The sequence below is a fragment of the Anolis carolinensis genome, chromosome 3 (genome assembly GCF_035594765.1).
Source record: "Anolis carolinensis isolate JA03-04 chromosome 3, rAnoCar3.1.pri, whole genome shotgun sequence".
In the NCBI taxonomy this organism is placed as follows: domain Eukaryota; kingdom Metazoa; phylum Chordata; class Lepidosauria; order Squamata; family Dactyloidae; genus Anolis; species Anolis carolinensis.
Genome location: NC_085843.1, coordinates 78,987,904 through 78,994,141, shown reverse-complemented (window position 1 = coordinate 78,994,141; position 6,238 = coordinate 78,987,904).

The window sequence follows — 6,238 nt, the reverse complement described above, 5'->3', positions numbered from 1 at the left end:
ACCAAAGAAAAGGAACTGTGCATATATGCAAAGAGCATACTCTGATGCTTCAGGCAATTCAGATGGATGGTATTTCATAAGCAGCCCTTAGATTACCATAGTAGAATATACATAATAGTTGGTTACATTATATAAATAGCTACATACAATAATAATCTCTGTTAAGTCTACCTAATTTCTGAATCTATTTAGTCATTAGAAATGATTTGAAGTTTACAAAAATTGCTATGCTCCAGGACTTCAGAAAAATGATGGCTTTTCTTGCCAGAAATGATGGCTTTTCTTTGCTGCTTTAATGCTTAACCTAAAACAGCCTCCTCAAACCTTTCAGTCTCCAAAGTTTTTTCCAGATAAAACTCCTAGAACTCCCCAAGTATTAGAGAATTGTGTTGTTAACAAATGAGCATTATGGGAATGAAAGTCCAGTACATCAGGAATGCAAGAATTTTAAGTAGACTGGAAAAAAACATATCCAAGCATACTTCTATAATCTTACCAATGAAGGCATTTTTCTTTCTTTCATTTAGCTATGGCATGTGGAAGATGTGGCCTCCAAAATCCTTGGATTTACATACATTTAAAAATTATGTATTTTGGAAATTGGATGTGTGTGTTTGTGGGGTGTGTGTGTGTGAAATCCAGCTAATAAGGGCTCATGGGATTTCCAAAATGCAAGCCTTTTGCTCCCATAGTCCCTCAGGACACAAGAGCTTGAAATACGACTACCATCATTCCACCAATTTGGTCAGAAACTGACCACAAACAAAGCCAGAAGTGATGTTATGTGACATCTGTGTGCACTGATGTGGACCTCAAATAAATATGCAATCTGAAGTTTCCAATCCACATAGCCCCTATAGGTAAGTAAGGGGGAAGGTAGGTTTTCTTAAGCAAGGAATACTTAGAGCCCTTCCACATTGCCATATAACCCAGAATATCAAGGCAGAAAATCCCACAACATCTGCTTTGAACTGGGTTATCTTAAGTCACATTGCCATATATTCCAGTTCAAAGCAGAAAATGTGGGATTTTATTCAGCTGTGTGGAAGGGGCCTCAGAAGTGGTTTTATCTTTTTTTTTCTCTTACAGCCTATAGCACGTGGCATTCATTGGTGGTTGGTCACTTGTCCACACACTAACCAGAGCTAATCCTGCTTAGCTTCCAAATCAGATGAAAGGTAAAGATTTGAATCTTCCTCTCCTCACCAACATCCAAGGGTCCTAATCCAGATGAGACCCTCCACATTTCCATGTCAATAAAAATGAGAGTCAACATAGTATAGTCGTGAGAGTTTTGAACTGGAGCCCTCGGTGGCACAGTGGGTTAAACCCTTGTACCAGCAGGACTTATGACTGATGACTTGAAGGTTGCCGATTCAAATCCAGCCTGGGGAGAGTGCAAATGAGCTCCCTCTATCAGCTCTAGCTCCACACGGGGACAGGAGAGAAGCCTCCCACAAGGATGGCAAGAAAATTCCCTAGGCAATATCCTAGTAGACAGCCAATTCTCTCACATCAGAAGCAACTTGCAGTTTCTCAAGTCACTCCTGACATGAGAAAAAAAGTGTTGAACTACAACTCTGGAGACAACTCAGGAGTTCAGTTTCCTACTTGACATGGAAACCCATGGGTGACCTTGAGAGAACCACACATTCTCAGCCCTACAAAGGCCTGTGATAGATTCACCTTAGCATCATCATAACTTATAAATAAACTCATATAACAACAGCAAGAACAACGGGGAGAAGGAGGGCTTTGGATAGGCCTGACTGAGTTGTCATGTACAAGACCGAAACAGAAATACATCTGTAGCTGCTCAAGGTGATGAGAAAGCTTTTACTGCCGACATGGAATGAGTAGGAAATTTTTCCATTTTAAGAACTGCTTGGTTTTTCATCCAGGTGATCCACTGTAGTTAAATACTTCAGGGCACCTCCAGATACACATTTGCATTCCTCTTTCCCGCATGTATGGCTGGCCCCAGACTGTACGTCTTGGACAGCAGCCCCAGTGTCTGGATATTATTCTGATTTCTTGTCTCATACATGAGGCTGATCTTGACCACATTGACTTCAAGAGATTGATAAGAAGCCTAATTGAGTACAGGATCTCGATTTCAGTCTGGGACAAGTATGTTTTTCCCACTCAATGCATAACATTTGAATTCTTACTTGAGTTTAGAAAGGCTTGGATTCAAGTGGGCTTCAGGCTCATCTATTACTGAATGCAGAGTCTGAAGGATTCTGAATATTTACTGATTCCTTGGGGTCCCTCCAATGAGTTAATTACACACTAGAATGGTTTCCTTTGCTGTCACTGGAATTAATTCATGGGTTGGGGGGAGGGAAACCTGATACATTTCTTTTAAAAAGGCAAAAGCAGGGCGGGGAAAATCCCATTACAGTTCTGCCCTTTGAGACAAATTAAGCCAGACTCAATTCCACAAGATTTGTAACACTATGATCTGCCAGATTTGTAGTGTAGTTTAGAAGCACATTTTATAAAAGTGTGAACTGGTGTTTCATGAAACCCCTGGGATGTTTCATTTTTATATATGCCTTGTTTGGCGTAATACTGGACTAGCCTTTTTTTTGCCGGCAGTCTGCTGCTGAAAGGCCTTTTCTAACCCTCATAATAGGGCCTTTATGTGAGTGTATTGGCAAAATATATTTAAAAGATACATTGTGTTAAAAAATGCCAAAGAACTGTAGTCAAAATCTTTTAAAGACTGAATAATGCACTAAAATAACTTTATGTTTGAAATAATCTCAGAACAGGAAAAATAGCATTTTTAAAACAAAAGAGAATAGGTAGACTTTCAAAGAGTCAGTTGGATCTACAGCCTGTAGATGTTTTTTTCCTTAGCTATAATAAGAAAGCTCACAATCCACTTTAATGCAAGGTGAGAAACTTCAGGTTATGTGGGTCGTGGGTTCCTCTTGGCTTTCCCAGATAGCCACATCCCTTCCCCATGAGACTATAGTTTGGTGGCTGCTCAGCTTCGCACTGTTTCCCCTCATTTGGAAAAGTTGAAATGCTTCTCCCAAGACATAGGACTTATTCACATGATACAATTATAGCACTATCTTATATAGTTGTGCATAAGTCTACCTCATGCATGTTGAGAGTAGGCCTTGGGGCCAACATTATGGATTTTGATATGACCCATGGATAAGACAAGTATCACTGTGCAGAGAAGAAGAAGCACCAGTGTCATCTCAGGGGGGCAGCTGCCCCCAATTGCCACTGCGATTTTCCTGCCCCAAATGACACTTGATTTATTCATGGATCATATCAAAATCCATAATTATAAAAGGACAGATGTGGCAACATAGCAGGGAGAGTAGGAAGGGTTGGTGTTTCTTTTAGGTTCTCCTTGGCTCTCGCCTTACACCACTCTGCTCAGAGAAAGGGATGGTTCCTTTTTTGATAAGAGTTAAGGTACAATACAATAATACCTCAACAAAAAGGTAAAGGTAAAGGTTTTCCCCTGATATTAAGTCCAGTCATGTCTGACTCTGGGGGTTGGTGCTCATCTCTATTTCTAAGCCGAAGAGCCGGCGTTGTCCATAGACACCTCCAAGGTCATGTGACCGGCATGACTGCATGGAGCGCCGAAGCAAATTTCTGTATTGAAATGCTACTAATCCCTTCCAGAGCTCATTCACAGGACAAATTAAATCCATTTGCCAATGCCCCATGGAGTTCAGGGGCTTCATCCAGCCCTTCCGCCCTTCCGCCCCTCTTCCCTTCCCTTCCCTTCCCTTCTTTCCTTCTTTCCTTCTTTCCTTCTTTCCTCCCTCAGTGGCCCCCTCTTGGCCTCCCCACCGCAGTCCACCCTTCAGCAGCAGAGATGGAGAGAAAAGAGGCCTCCAGTCACCTATGCCAAGGCTCCTCTCCCCCTCCTTGTGAGCTTGACCTTCCTTTGGGGCTATCTCTGGCTTTCTTGCCACTGTAGAGGCTCCCTTCAAGCTCCTTTGCTGGCCTTGCATGGTCTGCTCTGGGCCCAAATTACAGCAGAGTCCCTCAGTGTGCAGATGGAGTGGTTGACGCTCTGGCCATTCTCTCTACACCTCAGTCTCCTGGGCATCCACCATTTTGGAAGGGTCTCATAACTCGGATCTGGTTTACATGTCAAAGAAAAAAATTAGATGAGTGATGGCTTGTAACCTGAAAAGCTCTCAACTTGGGATGCTCATAAGTTGAGGTTCCACTGTACTTTCATTTAAGGGTTATATTTTGACTAAAGTTTCTAGACTTGTACATGAGTATACATAGTATATTGCATTTTTACTGGTATGTCAACACATCATGGAATCTTGGGATTCCATAATTCTCTGGTTGAGAATTCAAACTTTGTTATCATTAGTTAGTTGTCAAACCAACTTGACTTATGATGAACCAATGAAAGAGAAAAGTCAAAGATCCTACCCCCTCTCCCCATCATCAATTGCCCTGTTCAGATCTTACAAACTCAAGATGATGAATTAATCCACTTGTACTATACTTTCCCTTTTTCTACTACCTCTCACTTTACTATTCCTTCTTTTCCAATGTGTCACCTCATCTCATGAGGGATTCCAAAGTTTGTTGCTGTGACGGTAAAGTTAGAGATAGCTCTACAATTGTGTATAACTCTGCTCTCTCCTATTTCAGGTCATAAAATGTTTCTTCATATTTTAACCATTGGAGAAGTGGGCATTCTACATCTTTTGAAGATACTGAATGAACTCTTCCAACTCCATGATTCTATAATTCTCTGATTCTCAGACAAGATATAGATGTCAGCAAAGTTACATGAATTGGAAAAAGTTATTTTTCACCACTTGAGGGAGCACCTCTTTTAAAACACAATAAAAGTACAGCAGGCCCTCTATAACCATGGATTCTCCATCCACAGTCAACCATACATGTCTTTGACATATATTTTTTAAATTCCAAAAGCAAACATTGATTTTGCCACTTACTATGCCACTGTATATAATGGGATTTCAACATCTACAGATTTTGGTGTCCAAGTAAGTTCTGGAGCAGATACCAAGGGCCCACTATATAGTCTGGCTTGACTCTATGACAGGCATGGGCAAACTTTGCCCCTCCAGTTGTTTTGGACTGCAACTCCCACAATTCCTAACAGTTGATAGGCTATTAGGAATTGTGGGAGTTGATGTCCAAAACACCTGGAAGGCCTAAGTTTGCCCATGCCTGCTCTATGAGCAAGAGAAATGCACTTTTAATTCCACATTTCTTCCCTGCTCCATCCCAGATTTCTTTCTGTGTAGTTATTTCATTTATTTATTTTATTTAAATGTTTTGATACATTTAAATAAATCCTCCTCCAGGTGGTTTACAGTATAAAACAATAAAATATGAAGCATGGTAACTAAAGCAACCGTAGAATAATGTTAAAAATAACAACAATAACAATAATTATTATAAAATATAATTATTATAAAAATAACCACCTATTCTTTGAAATTAGATAATGAGAGCAGGATCACACAGCGAGCTCTGTATTAATAACCATTTTTTGTTCAATACCGTAACATAGAATGTGCACATTAAGTCTTCCATTAATGTTGCTATTTTTTCAAAGACCTGTTTTTACTACAATTTTGTATGTGGGTGTTTGCAAAGTACAAACACACCTCTTTCTGGTCTCAGAATCAACAAGCAGCTACCCATAACCTTTAGCAGAGTCTGAAAGGTCTTCACTTCAAAAAAATTGAAAGATTTTATTTCTCAGATACATCTATTTGCAACACCCAGGATTCGAATCCAATGCGATCTTAGCAGGAGAGACCAGTACATGAGCAGAATTCTTGTTGTCTTTTTTTCTGTTGTATAAGCAATGGATCAATTTTATTCTTGGTCCTTAGGCATTCTGCCAGTTTTGCAACTATTTCTTCAATCTGTTGTGTAAGTGAGAATTGTATCAGATCACACACATACACACACACACACACCTTGCATAAATGCAGAATTAGCTTTGTGCAAAAACAACATCATTTGCACAAGTGGAATGAGACCACTGGGCACTGGACACAGTGCTGGGATGAGAAAAGTGCCACCTTATAGGATTCTTATTTGTGTGTAGCTCTTTATACCTTTAAGATCTCTTTGCGTATCTATTTTAAATCAAATATCCAGCCAATGAAATTGTCCTAACAGCTTTTCTTTGTGTCAGGAGTGACTTGAGAAACTGCAAATCGCTTCTGATGTGAGAGAATTAGCCATC